Source organism: Schistocerca gregaria, chromosome 2 (assembly GCF_023897955.1).
Source record: "Schistocerca gregaria isolate iqSchGreg1 chromosome 2, iqSchGreg1.2, whole genome shotgun sequence".
NCBI lineage: Eukaryota > Metazoa > Arthropoda > Insecta > Orthoptera > Acrididae > Schistocerca > Schistocerca gregaria.
The window spans coordinates 379,189,876-379,217,781 of NC_064921.1; positions in this window are offsets into that span (position 1 = coordinate 379,189,876).

Below are 27,906 nucleotides of genomic sequence, written 5' to 3' on the forward strand. Positions count from 1 at the left end.
TATGTACAAATTATTAGATTTCAATTTGAAAAAAGAAACCGAAGTAGATCACGTATGATTTTAATCAGTACTGCTAAGAATATACTATGATTAACTTGATCTATGTAATGACAAAACTACAATATCTTAAACTGTTCCGGAAATATTTGAGGTTACTGGCTTAGGCAAAGTTGGTTCTTCGAAACATCTCGTCATCTGCCGCAAAGTTGTTTCGAAGAACCATCTCGTCATCTGCCATAAGCGATTTAGGGAAAGGATGGGAAACGAAAGTCTGCATGAGCGCACTGGGATTTGAAGCTTTGTCCTGCCGAATGTGAGTTCACGCTGCTAACCAGTACGCCGTTTCACTGGATAGTAACTTAGGTAACAGGCCATATATCAGGTGATGGAATAAGTTAAATTACCTACCTTTTCTATGTCGATAACTCTAAATAAAAGGGATACCTCACACTTTCACATCTGAATTCTGAAATTCACATCTGCGGACAGAGATTGAAGCGATTTGTGAATCCCTTCCGGCCGTAATTTCAAGGCCCTTTAGGGACGACCGATCTCGTGACAGTGTTGGACCTCAGAATTGCTGAGAAGTCTTACAGTGACGTAGAACCAGGACCGGACCCTATGCAGCGCTAGCGCATCGCCAGTGCGGCCTGGCTGTGCGTCGTGAGTCAGCGCCGGCCCACGGCGTCGGTTCCGGGAGCGCGTATTATTAGCTCCGCGAGCGCACAACATCCGCCGCTGATGGAGCGCAGAGACAAGCCGCAGCGGCACCGCATTGCCGGCGGCTCTCGCCTGTCCGGCGGCAGCAGCCGCGCCCACCACTCTACATCTGCAATCCGCATCTACACCTGTACTCCGTAAGACACCGTACAGTAGTTCGTAGTGTACCAGTCTCCTTTTGCTCCCACTTGATTACAAATAGAGCGTGCACACAATACGTTAGTCCGTATCTACTCTGACGCGGGAGTGGAGTGGACACCGGCCGCATCGGTGGCGGCTGTGGCCTGAAGGAGCACCGCGCAGCAACAGAGTTGCGGGCCGACAGCCGAAGCCTGTGCAGTAACTTATAATCCACAGCTGGCGAGTCGGCAAACGATCGTACACTACTGGCCATTAAAATTGCTACACCACGCAGATGACGTGCTACAGACGCGAAATTTAACCTGCAGGAAGAAGAGGCTATGATATGCAAATTATTAGCTTTTCAGAGCATTCACACAAAGTTGGCGCCGGTGGCGACACCTACAGCGTGCTGACATGAGGAAACTTTCCAACTGATTTCTGGTACACAAAGAGCAGTTGACCGGCGTTGCCGGGTGAAAAGTTGTTGTGATGCCTCGTGTAAGGAGGAGAAAAGCGTACCATCACGTTTCCGACTTTGATAAAGGTCGGATTGTAGCCTATCGCGATTGCTATTTATCGCATCGCGACATTGCTGCTCGCGTTAGTCGAGATCCAATGGCTCAGAGTACTAGGCGACTTAACTTCTGAGGTCATCAGTCGCCTGGAACTTAGAACTAATTAAACCTAACTAACCTAAGGACATCACACACATCCATGTCCGAGGCAGGATTCGAACCTGCGACCGTAGCGGTCGCTCGGTTACAGACGGTAGCGCCCAGAACCACACAGCCACTCCAGTCGAGATCCAATGACTGTTAGCAGAAGATGGAAACGGTGGGTTCGAGAGAGTAATACGAAACGGCGTGCTGAATCCCAACGGCCTCGTATCACTAGCAGTCGAGATGACAGGCATCTTATCCGCATGGCTGTAACGGATCGTGCAGCCACGTCTCGATCCGTGAGTCAACAGATGGGGACGTTTGCAAGACAACAACCATCTGCACAAACAGTTCGACGACGTTTGCAGCAGCATGGTCTATCAGCTCGGAGACCATGGCTGCGGTTACCCTTGACGCTGCAACACAGGCAGGAGCGCATGCGATGGTGTACTCAACGACAAAACTGAGTGCACGAATCGCAAAACGCCATTGTTTCGGATGAATCCAGGTTCTGTTTACAGCATCATGATGGTCGCATCCGTGTTTGGCGTCATCGCGGTGAACGCACATTGGAAGCGTGTTTTCGTCATCGCCATCCTGGCGTATCAAAAAAGGTTCAAATGGCCCTGAGCACTATGGGACTAAACATCTATGGTCATCAGTCCCCTAGAACTTAGAACTACTTAAAGCTAACTAACCTAAGGACGTCACACAACACCCAGTCATCATGAGGCAGAGAAAATCCCTGAGCCCGCCGGGAATCGAGCCCTGGAACCCGGGCGTGGGAACCGAGAACGCTACCGCTGCGGACCCTGGCGTATCACCCGGCGTGATGGTGTGGGGTGCCATTGGTTACACGTCTCGGTCACCTCTTGTTCGCATTAACGGCACTTTGAACAGTGGACGTTACATTTCAGATGTGTTACGACCCGTGGCTCTACCCTTCATTCGATCCCTGCGAAGCCCTACATTTCAGCAGGATAATGCACGACCGCATGTTGCAGGTCCTGTATGGGCCTTTCTGGATAAAAAAAATGTTCGATTGCTGCCCTGACCAGCAAATTCTCCAGATCTCTCACCAATTGAAAACGTCTGGTCAATGGTGTCCGAGCAACTGGCTCGTCACAATACGCCAGTCTCTTGATGAACTGTGGTATCGTGTTGAAGCTGCATGGGCAGCTGTACCTGTGCACGCCATTCAAGCTCTGTTTGGCTCAATCCCCAGGCGTATCAAGGCCGTTATTACCACCAGAGTTGGTTGTTCTGAGTACTGATTTCTCAGGATCTATGCACCCAAATTGCGTGAAAATGTAATCACATGTCAGTTCTAGTGTAATACATTTGTCCAATGAATACCCCTTTATCATCTGTATTTCTTTTTGGTGTAGCAATTTTAATGGCCAGTAGTGTAGGTGTGCGAGGCAATCCTTTTTTAAGGATTTCTAAACCATCATTATTGATGGCAGATGATGAACAAATAATAAAACTATCTGTCGTAAGACGACATAAAATTTAACTACTTTGACTTACTTATTCTGCCACATGTAAGCACGGCACTGTAGACGCCGGTGTCCAAAGCCCCAAAAAACGACAACAATAATAAATCGTAGAGTGCAAACGCTCTCGTGCAAGTATGGTAACAATGTATGTTGTAATTTTCCGCTTATAAAATTGGTGGCAAATTACTGTCATTAGAAGTTCAGCTGGCAGCGGCTGTTTAGTGCGCGGCAAGCAGTGTAGGCGCTCCCAGTCCGTCCAGGAAGAACACACGGGGCAAGGCTCGGCCTACGGAGCTGCAGTAAGCTACACCTGACAAGCCGGGAACGTTCTCCCAACTTTAAGGCTGTCAGCTCGTCAGCGGCGCGTTCCTCACGTTACCATTACTAACGTTTACGATCGCGTCTCCCTTCACGTTAACGAGGCTGCCTCGAAGTGCAGCGGCCGCCATTTCAGTCTGCTTGCGTTTATTTTCTGCTCGCTGTTTGACGTACTGTCTAACGCCTCGCAGGGAACACGCTCATTAGCCGGCTAATGGAGCTACTCCGGCCGCCTCTTTGTTTGCTCAAACCGTAATCCTGGAGTGTTTATTCGTTTGTTCGTGAGGTGTTTGAGCAACAAGAAAGCTTTGAGTAACCCAGACGTTAGCTGCGTAGAGAAAGAAAACCACCTGCATCTGAAAGTCACTTTAGTATCTGCTGGAATGTAGGGTCCGCCTTTTCTTTTCACATTTTGGAGAAGGTATTGAAATTTACTTTATTCCTATGCATTTGGGATTGCTACTGCATAATGGCTTTTCGGTTTTAAAATTAACGCACAGTTCCTGGTTCGCTGTCAGCCTTCAGTGATGCCGAGCTCATCCCTCTGAAACTATTATCTGTGACCTGTTAGTTAATTCCTCGTTATCATCCTTTATTGCTGGCCCCTGTCGCCGAGCGGTTCTAGGCGCTTCAGTCCGTAATCGTGCTGCTGCTACGGTCGCAGGTTCGAATCCTGCCTCGGGCATGGATGTGTGTGATGTCCTTAGGTTAGTTAGGTTTAAGTAGTTCTAAGTCTAGGGGACTGATGACCTCAGATGTTAAGTCCCATAGTGCTTAGAGCCATTTGAACCACTTTGAACACTTTGTCATTTACGCATTAATTCCTTCATCTTTTTTATAATTGGGTAGTCCCTTGCTTTAAAAAAAACGCAAACTGTTTCCTTATTTTCAGTAAAATACTTTTACACTCTCTGATATAATAAATATGAACCATATCTCTGTATATCTCTTAAAAATGATAAGATATTGTTAAGCGCGCTTTCTGCTCAATGGTCCAATTCCTCGACATCATAATTAGGAACTTCAATCGCAGTTTCCTGTCTCTTTCAGATCGTACAAGCTTTGTTTCATCATGAATTTGATAAACGGACTTGTTGTCGAAACCGCCATTTATCGAATCACAAACGGAAACCGCCGTGTATCAAATTATAAACGATTTCTTTGTAACATTGTTTGTTTCGGTTATTGTTTTATTCATATAGAGTATTACACTGAATTTTACCGAAATCAGTGGAAGTACGTTGCTTTAAGTATTCTTGTACCAAAAGTTCGAAAATAAGAACGTGCACAATTTATTTAAGAAAAAACTAATGTGGTCAAGTATTTAAATCTGTGAACATTCCGTGGTAGACTGAATTAGTAGTTTTCAATAAAACTTTATTTCTCCATAGTTTTCTATTCTGAGATGGCCCAGTAGTCTTCATTTCACAGGTAAAAATTATAATTTTCTAAACAGCTGTTTTAATGTGGTGGTGGTGGTTAGTGTTTAACGTCGCGTCGACAACGTGGTCATTAGAGACGGAGCGCAAGCTCGGGTTAGGGAAGGATTGGGAAGGAAATCGGCCGTGCCCTTTCAAAGGAACCATCCCGGCATTGGCCTGAAACGATTTAGGGAAATCACGGAAAACCTAAATCAGGATGGCCGGAGACGGGATTGAACCGTCGTCCATCCGAATGCGAGTCCAGTGCGCTAACCACTGCGCCACCTCGCTCGGTAGCTGTTTTAAAAATGGTTCAAATGGCTCTGAGCACTATGGGACTTAACTTCTGAGGTTATCAGTGCCCTAGAACTTCGAACTATTTAAACCTTACTAACCTAAGGACATCACACACGTCCATGCCTAGAACCGCTCGGCCACTCCGGCCGGCAGCAGTTTTAAAAAAAAGGTTATAATATTTTATTTTTTCTACGTGGCGATCCCATCGTGTATTTTCCGGAGTAGAGGGCTCCATCAAACTGCCTAAGTCGGAAAGAACTTTTATTAATCGTCCAGAGTCAACAGTGTCGAAGAGTGGAAAATGCAAACTAATGCTCTGCCTCCTGTATTAGATCGAGTCTCTTGTACAGGGCAAGTCACATACGACGCAACATCCTCTTTATTTTGTAAATGTTTAGAAATATCGAACGAGCTTTACGGCAAACGATATCGAACGAGCTTTACGGCAAACGATAGTACGCAAAGCGGCACGTTTGATATGTAATAAAGAGTCTAAATCTTCCATCGATCAAGACATTGAAGCAAGTACGATTTTTTTTAAAAACGGAATGATATACTTTTTAACGGCATGCAAAAGCGTTTCGAATCCGAGAAATATTGTAAAACTGAAAGAAAAATCGGTCGGAATCATCTGCTGCATTGTAAACACGCTCATGCCATACTATGTCGTTGTATCAAGCCTTTCGCCAGTTTAGTGCCAGGAACTGTGTCCTCTATCGGCTGGTAATTTCTGCTTGACCATTCCTTGCATGAGATAAATACGCTGCTTTCGTACGGCGAATGTTAAAGAAATTCTGTCGAATCGATAATAAAAAAAATCTGTCGTAGAGGAAATGAGGTTTATATCTTAGTAGCGTAGGCGTGTCTTGCTGCATATAAGGACGGAATCTCGCATATAAGCCCTGCTGGTGGTGTTTACACCGCTTAGCCGACTCCTGCCACATTGCTTTTTAATTTTAGTGAATTTCTCGGATCGTTTTAACATTACTATTAACAAGCTCTATATCACTGTAATTTTCTTTTCAAAGCCTAGTGAACAATTATGAAAAGTATACGCTTCTATTAAATGAAAATCATGCTTGCTGCAATACCTCGATCGATACAGAAGTAACAACTTCTTATGACACATCACAGTACATGGCCCTTAGTGTTCTTTCATTTGGCGAAGCCCTTGCTTCGATATCTGGAATCGTTCATGAAATAAAAGGAGTGTTAGGTTTATATAACTCACTCGGTATACTGCTTTTTCTTAATTTCAGGACATATGGAACCAATGAGATGTCCGAGGATCAAATGGTTCAAATGGCTCTGAGCACTATGGGACTCAACATCTAAGGTCATCAGTCCCGTAGAACTTATAACTACCTAAACCAAACTAACCTAAGGACAGCACACACATCCATGTGCGAGGCAGGATTCGAACCTGCAACCGTAGCAGTCGCGCGGTTCCGGCCTGAAGCGCCTAGAACCGCTCGGCCACCGCGGCCGGCAATCACAGAAATCAAGTTAGAAGCTGTAACAGGACTGTACGTGGTGTTCAGTGTTACTGTCCCTTCGCATGGGGCAGTCGTAGCAGCCTGTTGGCATGTCAGTTAGGTTCGACAAAACAATCTTAACTTTCCTGACACACGGTGGAATATCAGGACACATGTCACAATGCCGTGTCGCATACGACACTTGGCTAAAAAAACTGTTTTTTCGTCATAAGGGGTTCATTTGGCTTACAAAAACAACATATCCCAGCGCCCACTAGCGTTGTTCCCTGTGGAAACGAAAAAAACGTATGGGATCTGACACCGCCATCTGGTAGGAGGGTTAACCATCAACATTGGCCTAAATGGTCTAGGACTTGGCTAATCGTTTTGTACATACGTACAGGCCACTTTCCTCCCTCCGTTCCGTCGCTGCTCTGACGGTAGGTCATGTTGAGATTACAGCAGATTACAAACCTCTCCTCTGTACTGACGGCGATCCGTCCATTGGATCGGAAAGCTATTCTCGACTGCTTGGAGTGTGCTATTCGGGAGGAGCAGGCTACGTTTCGGATTCTCAGTGTTCCTTACTTTCGTCACTAAGTTCAAATGGTTGAAATGGCTCTGAGCACCGTGGGTCTTAGCATCTGAGGCCATCAGTCCCCTAGACTTAGAACTACTTAAACCTAACTAACCTAAGGACATCACACACATCCATGCCCGAGGCAGGATTCGAACCTGCGACCGTAGCGGTCGCGCCTAGAACCGCTTGGCCACTCCGGCCGGCTGTCTGTAAGTACAAACCAATACACACTGCAAAGTACATGCACTCTACACAGTCAGCCGTGCGATGAAGTGAACCTCCACTATTGGGTCGCGGAACCATTTATCAAGGTGTCGAACAATTTAATACAACCAAGCTTGCTTCACTTTCGATCACTCGACAGGCTCCGGTTCGTTGCACGGATGTACCCGACCCCGCACTTTATGAAATCGCTCCATTTGCAGCACATCCAACACGCGCCACGCGAAAGACACATTTCGCGCGGAGCGGTTCGGTAATTAGAGCCAGGCTGGGCAGTGAGCCCGCACGGCTGAGCAGGTGTTTGCAGTCGGGTGAGTGGAGCAGTATTTGCGGCAGCGCTCCAGACACGCGACGCCAAGGCCGGCCGAGCGCGTGGCGAGGCGAGGCGAGTGCGCTAATCCGATAATCCGTGCCGCGGCTGTCCTGCCGTGGCACACGCCGCCGAGTCTCTGGCAGCTGAGATACAGGGCGAACGTGACGACTGCGTCCACCCAAAATACTTCTTGTTAAGGCAACAGCACGAAGAGCAAGGATGTGACGGCAACACAGTCCACAAAAAGTTCATAACGACGCTTGTTTTAGTTTATATAGTTATGCCCAATTGAATCGTTTATTCCAGAGAAACGCCAGGAAACCAAAGAAAACAGTCTGTTGCTGATAATAACACATTGTTTCGATTTATAAAATTAGAAGTAGTAGTAGTTAAGAAGTTTTCGAAATAGATATCGCCTATAGCAAAGTTATGATTAAAAAAAAAATCTGCATTGCGTCTTCAGGCCACAAGTGGCCTACCGGGACCATCCGACCGCAGTGTCGACCTCAGTGGAGGATGCGGATAGGAGAGGCGTGGGGTCAGCACACCGCTCTCCTGGTCGTTGTGATGGTATTCTTGACCGAAGCCGCTACTATTCGGTCGTAGCGCATGGCGGCCTGGATGGTGACCCATACAAGTGCCGACCACGCCCGACAGCGGTTAACTTCGGTGATCTCACGGGAACCCGTGTATCCTCTGCGGCAAGGCCGTTGCCCAAAGTTATAATTATTATTTCTTAATTTGAAAGAAAATATATAATTATTTCAGTTACAGAGTTTCCACCATAAAACAATTCTTTTTCTGAAAAAATATTGTGAAAGGTAAATGACTAATTTTGGCATTGTATTCTGTTTTAAAAAAGACAAACCGAAAGCTCGAAACAGTCTTTAGAGATTTCAGTAGAAAATAAAAAGTCAAAACATGATTTCTAACACTTTTTAAATACAGAATACAAATTTATGCGTTTAAAACACTAATGATCTGTTGAACATACAAGTAACTTATAGCAACAATGGTAATCAGAAGCACAGCTGGTATTAGCATCCTACAAAAGACGACAGAATTTTATCTCCTTCAAAACACATATGTTTTAATAAAATTTTAAACAGCAAAACGACAACAATATTAAAACTAAAAACATGATATAGATGGAACACTTTTCGAACACCTCCTTTCTCTGTTGCGAAATACTCATCTTCATATTGCCTGTCTATGTTGTACACAGCATGTACGTGGGCAATGGCTCATAATTTCATCAGGAACAGATTTCGTTGACACCATTTTACCGCTACATTTCTTGTGTCCCTCACATTTGACTCTAGAATTCGGCATAACATTTCGATTCTAACGGTCTTCATTATATGTTGCCTTTTCACTTGAGGTTCATCTTCACGTAGGCATTGTAAATAAACTGTGAAACGGTACCAAATCAGAACTAGACCAGTTATTATAACAGCACTAGTTTAACCTGCTTACAAGTCAGTGATGACAATAAGCCATAATACGGAATGACAGCCGACAGATTTTCGCACTACAGATTGTGTTAACAGCAAAGTTAACAATTCTTCTTCTCTGAATAACTCTTTATATTTTCCTGCTCTTTTCTTTCTTAATGAGTTTCAGGAGCAAAACAGCTGAGAGTAGATGCCTTCACAGTCAAACTGATTCTGACGTGTATAGCGAGCATATGCATATTGTGCCATTTATCTATCGTAACCGGGCCAACGAGATATGCGGGTCCTGCAGCGATCTTGTCACATCACACTAGTCTGCTTGTACGCGACACTTCGCGAGCGCCTGGTTCCATGCAGGGCCCATGGGAAATCAATACTGAATTAAAAAGAAACCCACTAAAAGTCTTAATTTTGTCGTGTGCTATTGAGAGCTTGCATGCATTTAAACACCCAGTCAAAAATTATTAACTTCATACCAAATGACGATGGCTAAATTCAATACGTGTTCTAGTTAAAATGAGGAAGTCACCCAAGCTGTTGAGAGGGATTTAATCTCTTCGAGTTTGTTCCCACGGAAAGGACCACTGTTCGTGCCAGAGTGACAGAATGTTCCAATGCAAAACAAAGCTGAGATCTGCCGAGGGGCAGAATAGCTCAACGGCCTGCGAAATACGGTTGCAACCTAGGCAGCCCCATCTCACTGCTTGACACGCCAACATGGCTAGGAACCCGTGCGAACGGCGCATCAAAGGGGAAGTGAAGACATTCCTGGATCTGAAGGATGATACATCGCAAGCAGGCTCTGGTGGCCGCTGAGGGAATCTCACAGAGATTCCGTGTCGCTGGGTGTACAAGGTGTCACGGTAAACAGCAAACAGCTCTGAGGTAAAAATCGAGCACTGGTCGGAAAGTCGATATGTAAAAGCCTCTTCGCCGATATTCACCTTCTCGCCGAAGCTGCACTTCCGTTCGATTTCTTTTTGTCAGAATTCTCGGCTTCTCTGCAAATTGGTAAAATTAACTATATGTGGCTACCAGTGTGGTGCAAACTTTTCTATCTGAGGCCACTTCGGCTGCTTGCGTGCCGATCAGTAGCTGGTTTTTTGAAACGACTCTCGTTTAACCTCACCAGGCTGAGGGGACCGCGTTCCAGGCCATTCCACCGCACAAAAATCTGAGATCGTTACCGGAAATAAGTCCGGTATCCCGTATTAGTAGCCAACGTCGCTAACGACGTACTCTCTCTTATTTTGAATATTATTGGGGCCGCCATAAACCTCTTCTATCCTGTCCTACGTTTACCGGCCCTGCCTCTTCGCCATTGGCAGTTCACTAGGTGGCGGCGGTGGCTGTTGTTCTGAATCAGATCTGTTCCTATACCACGTCACCTGTCATTCAAAGTTCCTGAACATCTCTTCGTTTCAAGGAGCCATTTCTTGTTAAATATCACTGAGGTGCCACGCTGGAGAATTATTTAGTCAGTCTGTCATCATCCATTCTGACGTGACCGTAAAATGTTAATTACGTCTTCCCGAAAGCGTCAGTTTTTTCGGTGTGCTAAGATTACCTGCCCATCCAAATTCCGCTCCTGCAGACTTAGCCGAAAAAAAATTTCCTTGGATTTATTTTCCTGGCTTTTTTTATGTCTCGAAACAGTCATCAGCCTTCAAGTTTTATTACTGTGTCTTATTTTTCCATCCCAGTGCATTGATTTTTTTGTTGCATCTACTTCAGGTGATTGTGCACAACTATAAATAACGATGACTTAGAGGAAGAACAAGTGTATAGGAAAACTGCAGTTGAACGTACCGTTAAGAGGAAAACTACTGTGGTAAGAGCACTAACGCAGCTGGTTGGGGGAAAGAATTCGATGCGACATTTGGTGGTGGTGGTGATGGGGGTGGTGGTGATGACGGTCGAGGTGTTATGGCACTCAACATCACGATTATTAATTACATTATAAAGTATCCAGGGAATATGTCTAGAATACGTAAAATACAATTATCCATAAAATAAAATAAAATAAAATCAATCTCTCTCTCTCTCTCTCTCTCTCTCTCTCTCTCTCTCTCTCTCTCTCACACACACACACACACACCACACACACACACACACACACACACACACACAACATTTACAATTAGTCGAATAGTCCTTAATTAAAAACTTAATGTGAAAGAAAATGAATCAACGTAAGGAAGATATAAATAATTTCATTTATATGCGACTGTCTGCATCCAATGGTTCTCTGATGACACTAGACATCGAAATGAACAATTCAGAAAATGACGGCGCATAAAAACATTTTGATGTTAATTCGCGTAATATTTTATGTTGTTGTTGTGGTCTTCAGTCCTGAGACTGGTTTGATGCATCTCTCCATGCTACTCTATCTTGTGCAAGCTTCTTCATCTCCCAGTACCAACTGCAACCTACATTCTTCTGAATCTGCTTAGTGTAGTCATCTCTTGGTCTCCCTCTACGACTTTTACCCTCCACGCTGCCCTCTAATACTAAATTGGTGATCCCATGATGTCTCAGAACATGTCCAACCAACCGATCCCTTTTTCTGGTCAAGTTGTGCCACAAACTTCTCTTCTCCCCAATCCTATTCAATACTTCCTCATTAGTTATGTGATCTACCCATCTAATTTTCAGCATTCTTTTGTAGCACCACATTTCGAAAGCTTCTATTCTCTTCTTGTCCAAACTAGTTATCGCCCATGTTTCATTTCCATACATGGCTACACTCCAAACAAATACTTTCAGAAACAACTTCCTGATACATAAATCTATACTCGATGTTAACAAATTTCTCTTCTTCAGAAACGCTTTCCTTGCCATTGCCAGTCTACATTTTATATCCGCTCTACTTCGACCATCATCATTTATTTTGCTCCCCAAATAGCAAAACTCCTTTACTACTTTAAGTGTCTCATTTCCTAATCTAATTCCCCCAGCATCACCCGACTTCATTCGACTACATTCCATTATCCTCGTTTTCCTTTTGTTGATGTTCATCTTATATCATCCTTTCAAGACACTACCCATTCCGTTCAACTGCTCGTCCAAGTCCTTTGCTGTATCTGACAGAATTACAATGTCATCGGCGAACCTCAACATTTTTATTTCTTCTCCATGCATTTTAATACCTACTCCGAAATTTTCTTTTGTTTCCTTCACTGCTTGCTCAATATACAGATTGAATAACATCGGGGAGAGACTACAACCCTGTCTCACTCCCTTCCCAACCACTGCTTCCCTTTCGTGTCCCTCGACTCTTATAACTGCCATCTGGTTTCTGTACAAATTGTTAATAGCCTTTCGCTCCCTGTATTTTACCCATGCTACCTTCAGAATTTGAAAGAGAGTATTCCAATCAACATTGTCAAAAGCTTTCTCTAAGTCTACAAATGCTAGAAACGTAGGTTTGCCCTTCCTTAATCTAGCTTCTAAGATAAGTCGTAGGAACAGTATTGCCTCACGTGTTCCAACATTTCTACGGAATCCAAACTGATCTTTCCCGAGGTCGGCTTCAACTAGTTTTTCCATTCGTCTGTAAAGAATTCGCGTTAGTATTTTGCAGCTGTGACTTATTAAACTGATAGTTCGGTAATTTTCACATCTGTCAACACCTGCTTTCTTTGGAATTGGAATTATTATATTCTTCTTGAAGTCTGAGGGTATTTCGCCTGTTTCATATACCTTGCTCACCAGATGGTAGAGTTTTGTCAGGACTGGCTCTCCCAAGGCCGTCAATAGTTCCAATGGAATGTTGTCTACGCCGGGGGCCTTGTTTCGACTCAGATCTTATGTTATGTAATAGAAAAGCACCTTTATTTTTAATGAAACGAGCTAGATGGTTTTTTTAACAATAAACCAAAAGAAAATTATCTCTAAATTGAAAATCATAAATATTTGTAGGAATGTCATATAAAAGTACACGTTTATTTATCGCAAATTGACAATGTTACTATTCATCTCCACAATATAAAGAAGTTGCTCCCGAGCATATCAATGAAGCAACTAAATTTTGCTCTTCCAATAAGCAACGTTCCATTTGTGCACGTCAGAAAGCTTTTTTGACGGTATTATGTAACATACCAAAAAATCTTCCAAACAAAACATGTCCAGTTCTGAGATCTGTTTCAACACTACTAATTTTGCTCAATCTTCCAAACGAAACTCTGTAACTGATCACTTTTAGCGTCCGACAGATTTCAAACGGTGGTTGCTTCAGCTACTCATACGATAAAGCTTGGCCGCTCGATTTTCAAAAGATACGACACTTCGTTGCGGCACATACAATGCTCCATTCGTTACGGAAGACACTCCTCACTGAGACCGCCGTATTGGTTTGCTAATGCGACTTCGGTCCGCTCGTGTACCTGCTTTCGCACTCAGGACGTACGTATTTTATTCGTCGTATTGGATTTTTACGTCACCTTATTCGTTTCTCTTGACCGTATCGAACACCCGGACAACGCATATCCACCACACATCTCGAAGATCGCAGATATCGATATCCCTACAACAATGCGACCGACTGAATCTTGCAGAAGGTGGGGGTATCTTAGGATCCGGGGTACATTTTTAAGCAGTCCGTATATAGGAGTGCGCTAAGAAGATTAGCATCGTGAGGGGCTGCCACGGTCTGCCCGCGAGGCGGCATGGGAAAAATTACGACACGGGACCAGCGGCAGGCAGCGCGCACAGTGCCGGCTGTGTCTGGCTCGGCAGCTGCGGCTACTTAAGCTGATTTACTGGTCCCCGGGCTGAAGGCTCGCTACGCCACGCGATAGCCATCGATGGCAGCGGCGATTCGCGGTAGTCCCCACCACAAAACACGCGCACAAACACAGGCCCACTTCTGATTCGTACAACTCTGGAGCTCGTTCTTTCAACAGAAGTCCATACACCAGTTGTGCTACGGATGGGAGAGCATCTACGACGAACCCGGAAAACCAATATTGCATTTTCTTCTCCTTCCTCATTTATTCTTCATGCACGGTGGCTTGATCAATACGCAGTGTGTCCCAGAAATTGCGCGACCAATTTCGAGGGCTTGTAGAGGCAGCCTCGATGAACAAACTCGTACTGTCCAGGAAAGATGTACAGAACACCGGAGGTACACACGACTTTTACAACCTAACAAGTCGGCAGTAGCAGAGCACTGTATTGACACTGGTCACAGTATGTTGTGTGACAACGTCGAAATTTTTACAACTACAGCATATTTTTGAGACTATGTAGTGAAAGATGCAGCTGAGATTCGCTTCACGACGAATTCAACCTTGATAAATCATGGAATTCGGCACTTGATGTAATAAACTCACAAAGACGTCGTCACAGTGCAGCTCGCAATGATATATCGACATGCCAACGCAGATCGACTGCGGAGTCATAGATCTAACTGGCGCATTGTACACGTCTCTGCCGCCGACCAACATCTCTGGCGCATTTGCATCTGTGGCCGCATGCGCAGTTGCGCGGTGCACTAGCGTAAAGGGACGAAGCGAGCACTGGAGCGGCAGTCTTGCGGCTCACTCTGAAGCCGAAATATTAGAAGATGGAGAATTGTTGCGTCTGCACACCCGGAACTTAATGGAACAGTCTTTGCGCCGCCAGAACCTGAAGATTCACACTCTATAATTTGTCACTGTGCTTTGTGTGGCACACAACTAAAACTCCAACAAAAATGTAAGTAAATGTACTAGTGAACCACTTTATGTACACACAAAAATATATATATCTTTCTGTTCAGGATTTTATTTCGGCACACAACCTCACTGACTCTCATAGAATATGAACCTATCATACTTCTGATTGACTTGTAATGTACATGTAACTGGAATGCATCTGATGTGGCTGCATGCTGTTGAAATGCGTAGTGCTAATTACATATTAGTAGAAAAGTAACTGAAGCAGTACAAATTATTTCATAAATTTACAACACAGTCACAGTCCTCAAAATATTCCATATAACATGGATGAAATTAAAGTAAGATATTCACTATCGACTCAACTACGTCCTCATGGGTGCCGTTTGACATCCCTTTGGGGGCTTAACTCAGGTGACGTAGTAATGCGGAAAAATAGTCCGGGAGGCTTTGTCTAGTTATAGTTTGCTAAGATCGATTAGGTCCATCACTGGATATGCAATACAATCTCATGCCACAGAAGTGCAATATAATTTCGGTCAGCAAATGTTTCCAGTACGAAGGAGGTCTTCCGACGTGTGCGTAAAAAGAAAAATTAAAAAGTAAAAACATATTGGTATGATGTATTGAGCACGGCAGTACGGTAAATGCTGCGTACATTCGGAAAAATATATTTTTTATTTTACCCGAGAATCTTTGTACCAAATGTTCAGCTTCTCATGCGACAAAGTCCGTCGGCAATCTAAACATAGTTGACTTATATATATATATTGATGATAGTGGAACATGTTACACCTTGAAGCATCATTTCGATATTTACGAAACTCTGCAGAGATGTTAATCATACGAATATTACAAGATTAAACTTTCATTCCATATGGAACTGATGCCCATCAACAACACCAGAATGAGATGTAAAACACACTGACACGAAGTACACTGCTGTTATCGTTGCGGCGTGGAATCAAACAACCATCGAACGTTATTCTGAGAAATTCCTTGCATACCTCAGACACAGCGTTTACGTCATGAAGTTCGCAATCTGATATGGAAGAACCAGCTCAGAATCCGGCGTTGCATGTATTTATTCCAGTCTTCTGTTACTCCATTTCCTCCTTTCCTCTTTGTTCATCTCCTTGTGACCTTCTCCCTGTCCATCTGGTTCTTCCGCTCTCTAAGTACATCTCCACCTGCCCCTCTAAGTTCATCTCCACACCCCCTCTACGTCAATCTCCGCCTCCCCCTCTTATCTGTCGATTTCCTCATCTCAACTCTCACTCTGCCCATCTCCTCCTTTCCCTCTCTCGGGCCATCTTCTCCTCCCCCTCTCATCATCCATCTCAGTCTTTTCCCCACCCTAACAGCAGGCTGGTGGTTCTTACCTCCACAGTATTTCTTTCCAAATATTAAGTAATATGTTTCGAAAGTATGGATAAATCGATCCAGGGGTTTAGAAGGAGCTTTCCTCTCTCGTCTTACTAAAGTACTCACATGTCATATACATTTCACATATATTTAACATATGTCACACACATTTGTACCTATATTTCACCTATATCTGTAGCGAATTTCGCCTTGCAGTTTCGTTTTCACTCAACTTCATTTTTATGTCGCCATACCTCGTGAACGATGTGTCGCAGAATGACATAATTTTGCTGGTACATTCAGTGGTATATTTAGATGCTGTCTGCAAAACTTTTGCGAATAGAGTTGGTAGTAAAGACGTAATAAATCAAAAGATCACTCACGATATGGCAGTTTTTCACCCATCTCCCGCACCAAGTGCCATACAATGATGTAATTTTGCTGGTACATTTAGCGGTATATGTGAATACTGTATGCAAAATGTGTCGCAAATACGGTTAGTAGCAAAGAGGTAATAAATTAAAACGCCATGCTTCAAACGGCAGTTTTAGTGCACGGATAGCTAAATGTAGTAAGCGATAAACCACCTTTCCTTTCTTCATTTTCTTGGGATCGTCAGCGAGAAAAAGTTTCATAAGAGTTTGAAATTATGTGTAAAGTTCGCTGCAAGCCACTAAGTGCTCTCATTCTCAAATAATGGATGAGTAAAGTCTGGGAATTCACGCGTGGTGAGCTACACTGATTTTTAAACTCCACCCTCACCCCTTTGAAAGATGGATGGTTCTCAGCCCCACAACGATCTTTTCCAGACAATAAGTGATACGTGTACAAAGTGAGCTTCAAATCGGTCCAGTGATTTAGTAGGAGATGTGGAAGATACATACGTACATACAATCGTCATTTGATATTCTCGTCATGGAGGATATGAATATAAGCTTTAACAATCTTGCCATATATTGGCAAGCTGCACAATCAGCAAACCGCCATGTTGTATCCTCAGCTCCCCACAGCATGATTTCAAGAGTCGGAGAGGTAAGCGTCTCGAGGATCGCTACTCCTCGGTCGTCTACGGACATGGTGGCGTCGACCTGGCCTCCATAAACAGAAGTGAGACCCATCGCTGAACACTACATAATGCCTCTCAGTGTCAAAGTTGACTCTGGCTATTCTTTGTTGTCTGTGGTGCGGTGTCTGCGGAGAACGGCCCAGCTTCCAGTAATCTGTTCCCCTACGGTCCCTGGTAACACTATGCCTGTAACCTCTGCCCTCATTTCACCTGTTTCCATCGTGTGCTCCTCAGCCCCACTTGAACGACCTTACCATCTTCTCGTGGTGTAGTCCTTCTGGAAGGATGCCTCCTTACTGTTCTTGCCACACCGTTGTCCTGAGTCCATCGGCTCTCACTCGCTCTGCACCCATTAGGCTACAGCAGCTAACTGTCTGTGCGATCTGTCGGTATGGTGCTCTCGTGTCTCTCATCCAAATGATTCTACCTTTCTCTGAGTCCAAAAGAAGAAAATAAGCCGCATATGAAAGTCCACTGGATGTGCTGTGAACACCCAACAGCCATAATGTTCTCCCACCACCCCTCATCTCTAGAACAGGGATCTTTTCTGGAAAAAAAGCTCGCTTGAGGATGCAATTTTAATAAAGACATCCCACTTGCAGTCGTTTGGTAGCGCTTGCTGAAGGTATTCATGGTGCAACGTTTTCCATTCGCGCCAGGGTACATCGCCTCCTGCACCAACTACTCCCAGGCGCTGTGCAATTTTTCCGACAGTGAGTATCCTATCGTTTCTGTGGCCTCAACCACTTCCCCGTCGAATCGCTAATATATGCATCGGATTTAGCGTAGCTGGTGCTAACCACCTTTTGGTTTTCCACAGAAAGTGGGATTGAAGCAGACGTTAAGGTCTGAGTAACCTCAAACACCACAACTGCGCGGTACGTGAGGCTCTATGTTTTGCTGACACGCGTTACGAATCCCATCTTGTTTGATGAGAACCACAACAAGGTACCAGAAACACCGATGACAATCAGGATTCATATGCGATCACAAAAGTCCAACGTACCGCTAGCAAAGCGTAGCTGCGAACCTCTCGAGTACACCCAGATTCGCAAAACGTTCGATTTGAGAACAACGTATGCCGTAAAGAAAATGGTGAAACAATGGCATCTTTTCTTATTGAGGTAGACGGACTAGGAATACTTTTGAAAAGCGCATCAACAGCAGTTTCAAGAATGCTCAATGCCCTAAACTGATATTCTGGACATTACGTGTAAGCAATATGGTCTATTGACAAAATTCATAGCCGCTTCAATTTATACGGGTACAAAGCTAATCGTGTCACATGCCATGGACTTCTACTCACCAGCGACCTATCTTGCCTTATACTTCATTTTGTATACTTGGCTTTGTAAGCGCGTAGATGTATTGTGTTAACGAGAAAACGTTTACAACAGACACTTCTGTGTGTGAATACAAGAACTATACACTATGTGATCATAAGTATCCGGACATCTGGATGAAAATGACTCCCAAATTCGTGGCGCCCTCCATCGGTAATGCTGGAATTCAATATGGTGTAGGTCCACCCTTAGCCTTGGTGACAGCTTCCACTCTTGCAGGCATACGTTCAATCTGGTGCTGAAAGGTTTCTTGGGAAATGGCAGCCCATTCTTCACGGAGTGCTGCACTGAGGAGAGACATCGATGGCGGTCGGTGAGGCTTGGCACGAAGTCGGCTTTCCAAAACATCCAAAAAGTGTTCTAAAGGATTCAGATCAGGACTCTGTGCAGGGCAGTCCATTACAGGGAAGGTATTCTCTTGTAACCACTCCGACACAGGCCTTGCATTATGAACAGGTGCTCAATTGTGTTGAAAGACGCAATCAACCTCCCCCAATTGCTCTTCAACGGTGGGAAACACAGAAGGTGCTTAAAACATCAATGAAGGCCTGTGCTGTGATAGTGCCGCGCAGAACAACAAGGGGTGCAAGTTCCCGCCACAGAAAACTCGACCACACCATAACACAAACGCCTCCGAATTTTACTATTGCCACTACACGCTCTGGCACAAGACGTTCACCGGGCATTCATCATACCCACACCCTGCCATCGGATCGCCTCATTGTGTACCGTGATTCGTCACTCCACACAATGTTTTTCCACGCTTCAGTCGTCCAATGTTTACGCTTCTTACACGCGAGGCACCGTTTGGCATTTACCGGCGTGATGTGTGGCTTACGAGCAGCCGCTCAACCATGAAATCCAAGTTTTGTCACCTCCTGCCTAACTGTCATAGTATTTTCAGTGGATCCTGATGCAGTTTGGAATTCCTGTGTGATGGTATGGATAGATGTGTGTCTATTACACATTACGACCCTTTTCACTGTCGGCGGTCTCTGTCAGTCAACACACCAGGTCGGCCTGTACGCTTTTGTGCTTTACGTGTCCCTTCACGTTGCCACTTCACTGTCACTTCGCGAACAGTGGACCAAGGGATGTTTAGGAGTGTGCAAATCACACGTACAGACGTATGACGAAAGTGAGACCCAATCACGTGACCACATTCGAAATCCGTGAGTTCCGCGGAGCGCCCCATTCTGCTCTCTCACGATGTCTAATGACTACTGAGGTCGCTGATATGGAGTACCTGAGAGTAATGGCAGCACAATGGACGTAATATGAAAAACGTATGTCTTTGGGGTTGTCCAGACACTTCAGCCGGCCGCTGTGGCCGTGCGGTTCTAGGCGCTCAGTCCGGAACCGCGCGACTGCTACGGTCGCAGGTTCGAATCCTGCCTGTGGCATGGATGTGTGTGATGTCCTTAGGTTAGTTAGGTTTAAGTAGTTCTAAGTTCTAGGGGACTGATGACCACAGCAGTTGAGTCCCATAGTGCTCAGAGCCATTTGAGCTATCTGAACCAGATACTTCTGATCACAAAGTGTATAATTCACGGCAGCTTTGTTCTGTCTCACATCACAGTATAAAGAATCCTGGTATCGCTAATTTACCAACAGAAATGTGAGATTATACAGGAACTAGGATGAAGTTTTCAGCTTTTAACGCCCTTTTGTTGATAGGAATAGTAAGGTACAGCAGACTGCGACAACGAACAGTTATCTGGCATCTGGCGGTCCAGCTCACCTGCATGTGAAATGTTTCTAGCAGTGTAACTACACAATATTTTTATAGCGTGTGACGGAAACATGTTAGTTTTCCAAGAGCACAAGGCAATTTGATGGCACCTAATAAAATAGTATCTTGTCAGTGTGGACTTCATTTGCTATCTGTTATTGTGTTGTTCCATAGTAAGACAGCTGGTACTCGTCGAACATTTATCTTCATTTAGTAACCATACATATTTTAATTTACAACATGTTTTCCTTAATTGTTACTCATACCACCGTCCAAATCCACTTTTAGTCGCGTTATAAATTGACTTTATCCTATCCTTAGTCCACATATAGGCGTCAGAAATGAGATGTGTCAGAGTATTTAAAGAATGTAGAATTTCAAAGACATAAACATTTTAGAGGAGTGCTGTAAGTCAACGTAAAACTCAAAATTGCCGAAGAAATTGACTGCTCCAGTCAATCCTCTTTTTCTCTGTTATATTTCTTGATTTCCGTGTTTGAGAAACAAATTAGAGAAAAATTGTATGAAAACTCCACTTTATGAAAGCCACTATTGATATAGTTTTCATTCACTTTTTATGCTTCGTACGTTACGTGCTATGCTCATGTTTCTGTGGCTAATTTATAGGGCTAACAAATTTTGTCAATGAATTATCGTATGATGAGGGCATAAAACTACTTCTAAAAAAGCAAATGATAACTGCATTTATTACAAGATAATAGCCAGTGTTAATCATAAACACACTTTTGTAAGCATTTTTCGACTCTCACAGATTCATCCTCAGATCCTGGAACCGAAATCGCTGTTCATATCTGAATGCGTAGATAAAGAAGTTCACTTACAGATGGCAGATGCTTACAGAAGCCGGTCGTCTGCGGTCGCAGATGTGAAGCAAAAAACAATATGAAACACATGTTAAGAGATTCCGCCACTCAAAACAGCCGTCGGGCAAAAAACGAATTGTAATTAAGTCAAAAAGAAAAAAAATGTGGGAGAAGAGCTATAGCAACAGATCAGAAAATACTTCTTGTTAAGAGAAATAGCTTTATTTACCGACAGATATGCATGTTATTTAAATTCGTAAAAATGTCAGGCTCTCTAAAAATATTCAAACAGCACATTTTAGGAACATATTGATATGTTAATAACATCATAAATTAGAATTAAAAGCTGTTTCACTGCTACCTACTTTCCAATGCTTTATAAAGCGGGCGACCAAAGATCTATTCGATTGGCCTATACAAAATTTCAGACAGATTCCACATTTTATCTTATACACAGCTGACTCTTTATTGCTGACTACTCTTTCTTTACAGCGTGTTTTTATGTTCACGTTCATTTTCCGTACTGAATAGTACTCTAGTTTTATTGTCAGAGAAAGAAAAAGCAATTTTATCAGACACTTTTTATGCTGTAAGTCTATGGCAACGAAATATTTTTATTTATTTATTTATGTACTGCAGTTCGTCTTTACTATCTACGCTGCTCCTCCATATATTTTACTATTTTTTCTTTGTTTTTAAATTGAACATGTGTTGGTTACTTTCCGAGAAGCCGCCGCCGGTAATGGTACCGTGTGTGTGACCCGAGACTGGAGTGATCCACGAGTTTTCGTGTTATCTTCGGTGGATCGTGCCTCATATACTCAGAAAGATAGGACAGAGAGAACCTATCATCGAAGTAGCAAACAAATTACCCAGTAAAAACAACATAAAACCTCAGTGCTAATAGCGACACCAGCTGCACGACAGAGCTAATCTGTCCGTTGTGTTGCGCAAATTTAAACGATGAGTCCGTTGTGATGTAGTTCGACGTCTGGCATGGTGGTGTTTTCTTTTTTCTTAATAGGCGGTATGATTACTTCTGAGTGTTCTAGGACATTGGCAAAACAGGGAATACAAGCACTGTTTGACAGGTTCTGTCCTGAATGTAAAGCATGTGCAATATTTTTAGCCTTGTGAAGCGGAGTGCGTCCATCAGCGAAGTGTTTTTGTTTTCAGTAGTCTAAATAAACTGGTCCCATACCCATTCTGAAACGGACGTGGTTCAATTCGTCTCTGCCAAAGAAGCGGTAACCTCAACAGAAATGTTTACTGGTCTGAGAGAGTCCTTGCTATAATCCGCACATTTACAGGCGGAATGAAGGAAAATCTGCAAGCTGGGGCGCGTATAGATCTTAAAGTAGCAAATAACTTAGAAGTGATTTGAAGGTGGTGTGGGTTTCGAAGTATTGAAGTTGAAGAGTCAAACACAAACGAAGACGAGTATCTCCAGGTAGCCTCACATTCCTCGTTTGAGCGAAATCGTATTATGTGGGCAGTACCCATACTGAAAGAAAGTAGCCGAAAACAACTGCAAGTGTACCGTCTAATAAAAGCCACAAATGTAGTATCAGAATCGTAGCCATACGTTAAAAAAGGCAACAAATTACGACGGGCCAATCTACAAGATTATATTTACCACAACAACACCTCGAGATGCAGCAGTGTGCTTACTTTGTATACTTCACTGTCTGAGTGCTTAACAAAAACTAAACCACTAATGGCACGTCACTAACCGACGGGGAAAATTTTCTGACAGAATCCTTAATTGCTACCATTGTTTATCGAGTAGTTGTTACTGTAGAAAACAGCAAGTATAGACATGTATATTTTAAATATAAGAACGTATATTTTAAACCGCTCACAACGACAATTAATCGTTTTTTAGACGCTACCGAACTTCCACGTCGTTTGTAGATACATTATTTGTTACGGGGCCAGTAAACTCCTCGACCCTACCACCGAACTGCTTTGTATAAAACACCGTATCTCCCGAACTGTGTGCAATACAAATGATAGTATTTTGCAGATACGTTCAGTGGTGGATGTGGATGCCATCTGCAAATTGTGTTGCGAACAGAGTTAAAAATAAGTGAATAATAAATTTAAATATAATACCTGATGTTGGAGTTTTATTGCACCAAAAACGGAAATGTAAAAGATGACTTTTTCTTTATTTCATATCTGTGTAGGGGACGCAGGGAGGCACTGAGAAAAAGTTTCGTAAAAGTTTCAAATTATGTGTAAAGTTTGTTGGAAGGTCCTAAGTGCTCTTACTCTCAAACATCGAATGAATACTGTCGGGGTATATGCGCCCGAGAGTTATGCACCCTTAAGACAAATACACAGTTTCTGACTTCAGTATTTGACTTATCGTGTTAAACGTTTAATGTTAGACTATACCGATTAGATTATGACGAAATTTTAAATTTTTTTATTCCGTCCAAAATTATATGACGTATTGAAAAACAAAATTTTGTTGTCCTGGAAGCCGTTAGAGACGCAACTTGCAAATGAAACGGTGTACCGTGCAGTTTTAACCTTTTATCAATACAGAAACGCTGAAGAAAAATCGGTGAATTTCAATTACAAAACATCATTTAAAATATTAGTTTAAAGTATTATATTAGCACGACACTGGAAGCCACACCACACGAAGGGACTGTGGTAAACACCACATAGGTAACAGAGGGTACAAATAAGAAAAAAAACTAGGGGTGGTAAAAGACAAAAAATGGGACGCTTGTTTGTGACATGTGAGTTATTCCTGACTAATACCGTATCTAACTACGTCATAAGTTGCTAATTTGACATTATTAAACCTATTTCAAGTTAATGTATCTTATCCACTGTGATCGCATAAACTGCAGCTGTGGCTAAGGTAGTGGATGGTGCGGTTGAAACTGTGACCAATCGCTTTACAGTGAATTTAAAAACTTTTATTCCCCCATTAGTACCTTCCTAGTCACTCAGTTGGTGCATGTCTACAGACACGAAGTGCCTTTACATACCACGTGATCACTAACTCAGACAAATTTTCGTCGGTTGTTCAGTGAAATTTTCTGAGTATTTTTGTCTCCCTTGGCTCATTACAGAGAAATTCATTAATTTGATTCTTCCCCTTATTTAATTTTTTATTTGTACGGAAAATATCTGAAGAATACTGCAAGGTCAAAATAAGTGTCTTATCTGGAAACAAGCCTGTTCAGTCCACTCACGCACTTACTATTCACAACTGCAGTGTCCACGTTGGTCTTCGCCCTAAAGCCTACGTATAATACAGCTCGGTTCTGTCTCGCGTTATTTTTTGCGGCAGTGTTAATTGTACGTCAACTGTGATACATCGAATAAGATTACTGATGAAGAGACAGGGTGTCCCACGAGGACTAGTCAATGATCAGGAATAGGGCAGGGACAAACATTCGAAGCAGAAAAATCTAGTAGACACGGTGTCTAAAATGCATACCTTACGAGCTATACTTATTTTACTTTACTTTCTGGTCCGCGTGAGAACAACTTTTTTCTCCAAAACTCTACAGCTTTAATAGCCTTGTTATTGCTCAAAAATAGATCTTACGCTGTGCAAAACAAATTCCTTCCGTTGGCGCATGAGCAAACGTTCAATAATCTGTGTTTTTACGCATTTATACTGGTCATCATCTGAGCAGCCCCACTTAATCGCGTTTACTTTGCATTTTGCAACTCCTGTTCTTGATCTATTCAGTGATCTCTACAAACCATACTGTAGTTCCTCCTCTTGTGTGATCTTCTCCTTGGGGTGTTGGTTTGAATTGTGAAGAGTCCAAACATAAAGATAGACGGAGGCTCTCACTTCGGCCTTCTGGCGGTTGTGTCCGTATAATAAAGCGCTTGCTTAAGACGAGTTGGAACTGTGTGGCTGCTATACATTAACTGCCATGGGTCGATTTGCTGCTTTTTCCCTTCTGTTTCACTGGCTACCGTGCGTCTGATATTTGGTGGTGCTATCGCTGCAAGTAGGCAAATTTTGTGGACAGATTTAGGTCTCAGTCAGCCGGTGACAATCCTGGTAGTCTCACTCAAAGCAACGTCTGCTTGTCTGAAGTGGCTAGACGCCTTCCATATTGAAGCCGCATATTCTCCAGCTGCAAAACAGTCCCACTGCTGATGATCTAAGAAGTTCAGGTTGTGCTCCTCATATTGAACCAGTCAGTTCACTAATAATATTGTTCTTGCACGTATTTTTCCTTTTCGATCAGTGTAGTGGTTTTCTTTTTATGTTCAGAAACGAGGATGAAACAGTGCTGCTATGCATTTTAGAGCCCACGTTTATCGGACTTTTTTCTTCGAATGATCATTTCTGTCATATCCCTGAATGCTGACCATTCTTCTTCGGATACCCTATATAGTTTCACTGAATGCAATCCAAGTGCGTCAAAACGATGCTACGGCGACTAGCTGCTGCAGTGACGTCAACCACGTCACAGCACTTTTTCCTCTGTCGGATGGTTGTTGCATTGTTGTGTGTTTTGTGTTGTACGTCTTAGTGATTGTACATTACAGGTTTTTTCACTGGCATGAAAATATTTTTACAGAAACCTAGATAAGCTGGGGTAACAAACTGAGGAAGAGATGATTACTACTCTCAACGAGCGTTTTGTGAGACCACGGGTATCCGACACCTAAATATTCAGAACAATGTCCCTGAACAGTATCCGATATTTTCTCAGTGAAGTTCGGTTTCTCACCACGTAAGTGCCTGTGAAGAACCCACTATCTAAAGATGAGCGTTTCGTTGCTCGACTGCAGACCAGTGGGAGTATAAAACGTTTTTAAAAAGCATTGCAATGAGGCTGTCCGCAATTTCTAGAGTCCACTGTAATTCCAATTATTTTTACGTTGAGCAGTTAGAACAATTTATATACAATTACAGGCAGACGTGTTTTAGAATACGTTGGTGCGGGGTTCGAAACGTAGCAGTTCGTAATTCACAATAAATGCACGAGTTAATAGAGCGCCAGTTGTATGTTATTGTGTTCAACACCTTGTGCTTTCAAAAGTATCTATCTCTTAAAGGTAATAAACAACATATCAAAACTTTGCCTGTGCTGCAGCCATTACTTAAGTTGTGAATGTTTTGCTATTACATCGTTACGGTTCATCAGGTTTACGCTACGTATAGGCGACAATTCTTCGTATGCATTTAAGCCTTTTTTTTCCTCTTCGTTCGCTGACAAATTACTGGTCGTACTATAGATATCAGGAAACAGAGAAAAGGCGCATTTCCCTCTACGAAACAAAAATACTTCTACAAAATTACAATTAATTCATTCTACGTAGTTTTTATTGTTACAACAACAATAATTACGAGAGCTCTTACTACGAGGGTCTTTCAATAAGTAATGCCATATTTTTTTTTCTCAGGACATGTTTATTATCAAGAGTCAGAATTTGGTGACAATATACATCAACAGGTCTTATCCATGTCCTATTTTTCTACGTAGTCTCCATCAAGTTCTTTGGCCGTACGCCAACGTTGTGGAAGAGCATCTATTCCCTGCTGGTAAATGCTCTTGTCCTGTAGGCGTAGCCATGTTTTCACTGCATGACTGACATAATCGTCATCTTCAAAGTGTATTTCCCATAGAGAATCTTTAAGCGCCGCAAAGAGATGAAATGGCCTTTCTTTGAATCTTGTGGTCTGCTGTGAGCATTCGTGGAACCCACAGTGAGCACCTCTTTGAATATCCGAGAGTCTCGATCATTGCAAGCGCGTTTGCAATGCTGACCGACAACTGTAGAGCCAACCGTCGAGTTGTGACGCGCTGGTCGGCACGAATAATGGCATCCAAACGGTTCAGCGTGTCTGGAGAAGTGGCTGTGACAGGACGTACCGACCGTGGCTGATCACGGAGATCTGTTACTGCATTTCCCGAGGCTGTAACTTTCTTTGCCCATCGGCCAGCTGTACTCCTATCAACTGCAGCCTCGCCATACACTGCACACAAACGTTTATGGATGTTCACTACGGTTTCTTTTTCCGCACACAAGAGTCAATAACGTGAGTCGTATATAGACGCCATTTTGTCGCTGTACTACGGCTCTGCCATCAGCCAGAACGGTTCGAAAGTACACCGGCCTACAGAACAAACATCAAACGTGAAGCACCAGCAAGGACGTATATATATATATATATATATATATGGCTTTTTTTTAATGTGGGGCATTACTTATTGAACGACCCTCGTTTAAGGAACGATCGAAAAGTTTTCCTTCGAATGTCGTACAGTTCAGAGCAGATTTGGCGGTGAGACGAAATCGCGATGAGCATAGAGAAAATCATTCTACCAACGCACCAGGTTGAAGATACCCGTTTGGTAAAACACCTTGCCTTGCTGCCTGAAAACGTCCGTAACTGCGTGCTGCACAATCTCGTCCGACGAGAATCGTCAACCCTTAAACGCTTTTTTAAGGGACCGAAGGCGTGATTAAGAGCTATAGGGTGTGTGTTCGAGTGTCTCCCATTTGAATTGGTGCCAGGAAATTTGCGATATGGGGTGGGTGCTTTATTATGAAGCAGCAGCATCAATTATCGCAGAACGGTAGTTTTCGACAAACGTGCTGCCCCTTACATGTTTTTCATTCTCCTATGGATGTCTGCCGGTGTTTGTCCTTCGGCAGCCAAGAAACGAATATCACCACGCTTGACCTGTTTGGACTCATTTGGTAATAATGCCACCGTAGTCCACGTGTCTGCATTTACCGCACGCACGTCTGAAAGACACGAATGCCACGCTAATCCCTTACCTACATGTAGGTGCTTATACACCCGCATCTGAGTGGCGCTACGTTGCATATC